Source organism: Chinchilla lanigera, unplaced genomic scaffold, assembly GCF_000276665.1.
Source record: "Chinchilla lanigera isolate Chin_1 unplaced genomic scaffold, ChiLan1.0 scaffold00080, whole genome shotgun sequence".
In the NCBI taxonomy this organism is placed as follows: domain Eukaryota; kingdom Metazoa; phylum Chordata; class Mammalia; order Rodentia; family Chinchillidae; genus Chinchilla; species Chinchilla lanigera.
In genome coordinates this window covers 2,725,887-2,729,453 of record NW_004955481.1, presented here as the reverse complement: position 1 = coordinate 2,729,453, position 3,567 = coordinate 2,725,887, and positions in this window count along the sequence as shown.

The window sequence follows — 3,567 nt, the reverse complement described above, 5'->3', positions numbered from 1 at the left end:
TTTTTTTTTTTTTTTTTTGGTGTGCCAGGAATTGAACTCAGGACCTTGTGTTTGCCAGGCAGGTGCTGTGCTGCTGAGCTGTATTCCCAGCCCAGGTCTGTTTGTTTGATTGTTTGTTTGTTTTTGCCAGTACCATGCTGTTTTTATCACAGTAGCTTTGTAGTATAATTTCAAGTCAGGGATTGTGATGTCCCCTGCCATCCTTTGCTGCCCAGTATTGCTTTTGCTATTCTAGGTCTCCTTTGGTTTCAAATGAATTTTAGGATTGTTTTCTCTAATTCTATGAGATATACTATTGGTATTTTGATAAGGATTACATTAAATTTGTATAACAATTTTTGAAATATGGCCATTTTCACTATATTGGTTCTTCCTACCCATAAACAAAGGAAGTTTTCTGCCATTACTTTTTTTTTTTTTTTTTGGTTTTTCTCCAGTACCGGGAACCGAACTCACGACCTTGCGCTTGCCAGGCAGGCGCTTTTGCCGCTGAGCTAAATCCCCAGCCCCTGCCATTACTTCTTTGTTTTGTTTTCTTTTTGTCTTTTTGAGACAAGGTCTTGCTATGCAGTTCAGGCTAGACTTGAGCTCACTTTGTAGCCCAGTCTGGTCTCAAACTCACAGCAATCCTCCTGCTTCAGCCTCCCAAGTGCTGGGATTACAGATGTGTGCCACCACACCCAGCACTGCCATTACTTCTGTTTTGTTTTTGCTTTTGTTTTTGGTTTTTTTTCTGGTACCAGGAATCGAACTCATGACCTTGTGCTTGCCAGGCAGGCACTGTGCCACTGAGCTAAACCCCCAGCCCCTTGCCATTACTTCTGTAAATAGGATTTTTATGTTGTTTGCACTATCGCCTGCTTTTTCATTGACTCTTATCAATCTTATATTATTTTCTTTACATCATCTAGCAGCTGTTGGATTGATTTTTTTGTGGTCCCTTGCTATTTTTTTTTTGTTTTGTTTTGTTTTGTTTTTTCTCCGGTACCGGGAACCGAGCTCACGACCTTGCGCTTGCCAGGCAGGCGCTTTTGCCGCTGAGCTAAATCCCCAGCCCCTCCCTTGCTATTTTTAAGAAATTTTTTTTCATGACTGCTAAGCCCAATCCTGTCTTCTATATCTGATATTCTGTCCTCACCATTAGCTCATTCTGCTGCATATCCTTTCAGTGAAATATTGAATCTGGGTATCTGTTTGAATCAATTTCATGGATTCTATTTCTTTCCTAAATTGCCCAGGCTGGGTTTGAATTTGCAACCCTCCTGCCTCACCCTTCCAGAGTGCTGGGTCTCTAGGCATGTGCCACCATGCCTGGTTTCAAATCCTGTCTACAGTGGGTCACATGAATACTTTCACTTTCAGATACACACTTGGCTGCCGAGAAGTGCCCATCAGGAACCCAGCTGCCCCATATGCACCCTGGGTGAGGTTTGTGCATGGTTTATGTACCAGGTAGATGGCAGAGTAGAAGACAGGATTGGGGTTAGCAGTCATGAAAAGAAAGACCTTAACTCCATAGGATAACAGGCGGATACTGTTTGCAAAAACATCTTCCTCTGCATAGATGGGAGAGAAGCAGACTGGAAGAACGAACTCTCAGGAATGGAAAGCTCTTAGTTTAATGGACAGCAGACATTTTCATTTGCCAATCACACTTCTTTTGCCAGCTCTGCTCTGACTTCTCATGGGGAGAGTAACCTTTCCCTGGCAATTAGCCATGGGGTTAGGTATAATTTAGGTTAGGTATAATTTACCCCAGCCTCAGCACCAGGGATGGACGCTGATGGGCTTAAAACAAAGTATTTCACCCTGGATCAAAATGATGGTTTAAAATGGGTATTTACCCCAAGCCAGTAAGACGCAAGGAAATGATTACTGGGGTTTCTCAGAAAGAAAGGCACTCTCTTGGGGGAGGGGGCACACAAAAAAGGAAGGATGTAGCATCAAGAGTTCCTGGCAGCCATTATGCAATCCTGAGGGAGAATGAGCCTGAGATTTAAATCGATGCTGAGTAAGATGAGAAGTCAACAGGCACATGATCTGAGCTTATATCATGCCCCACTTGAAGTTGACCCCTGCCCATGAATGGCGCAGTTATTTGAGTCAATAAGTCACCTTTAGTTTTTAAGCCAGTTTAAGTTTGGATTTCTGTTATTTACAGTAAAAAGTTCAGCTAATCAATGCTACAGTAAGTACAGATCTTCCAGTGACAGAGAATTGTTAGCTGTCTCTGTGATGCATTACTAGACATTCAGCCGTGGATACCGACAGGCGAGAATGGGAACCATGTGGCCAGGCATGTGGTGTCCCCAGAGAGAGTGGGAAGCCTGCTGAAGCCAGCTGTTCACGAGGGGAGCTGCTCTGCGCCCCCTGCCTCACCGTGACTGCACTAAGGCTGTCCCTTGTAAGTCAGACAAAGACCAGTCTGGCTTGGTTTGCTCTTGCTCTGCTATTCTCAGTTCCCCTCTACAAAATGAGGATGTTGGATTTGGTGAGTTCTGAGGCCTGTCTGGTCCCAGTGTTCTGCATGTCTTTGTTTCTGTAGAAAAATGATAGGCTTCTGGGCTTGGGAGTTGGTTTGGTTTGGTTTCCTCACTGCAGGGGATCGAACCCTGAACCTCACACATATGACTGAGCTGAGCTACAAAATCAGTCCAAAGCACTGGTTTTGGAACCTACATACCTGAGTTCAAATCCTGCCAGCAGCCACTGTGCAACATCAACCCAGTAACTTCTCCTCTCTGAGCTCAGTTGCTCAGCTATAAAATGGGCTACCTGTTGTACCTTTCACACAGCGACTTTTCTGAGGACTGAATGATGAAACACCACATATCAAGGTATTAGTACAGTGCTCAGTACATGGTACTTGCTCCATGAGTGTAGGTTCATCCCATTCCAAACCACTGCCCTTCTCTAAATACAAAACTAAGGATCTGGTGCCCAAGGCCAGTGGGCCAGGTCTGGTCCCTGATTTTGTAAATTAAAAAAAATTTTTTTTTTGGTCTTTTTGAGACAGGGTGCTGCTATGCAGTTCATAGAACTCACTTTGTAGCCCAGGCTGGCCTTGAACTCACAGCGATCCTCCTGCCTCAGCCTCCCAAGTGCTGTGATTATAGGCATGTACCATCATGTATGGCCATAAAAAAAAGTTTTGCTGGAACACAATAATGATTTTTTTTTCATTTGTGTATTACCCAGAGTTGTTATCTGGCTACAAGGAAATGACTGATCCCTGTGACAAAGATTGCATGTACTGCAAAACCTAAAATATTTACTGTATTGTCCTTTACAGAATGAACCAGCAGAATCTTGGTGTAGGATACAGTAATGCCTTGAATTAGCTAAGAGATTTTGAGCATTAGTCAGAAGGTCAAGGAAATATTGTGCAGGTATAAAGGAATTTCTTGATGTCCCCTCAAGCCTTTTACAATGACGATAGTGAGGCAGAGACTGTCATTCTGTCATTCTGAGGGTGGTGACCACTCTGAAGATAAAGCCCAGTACAGTAAAAAGAAAAGGAAAGGAGAGGAGAAGAGAAGGGAAGAGAGGGGGGAAGAGAAGGGAGGA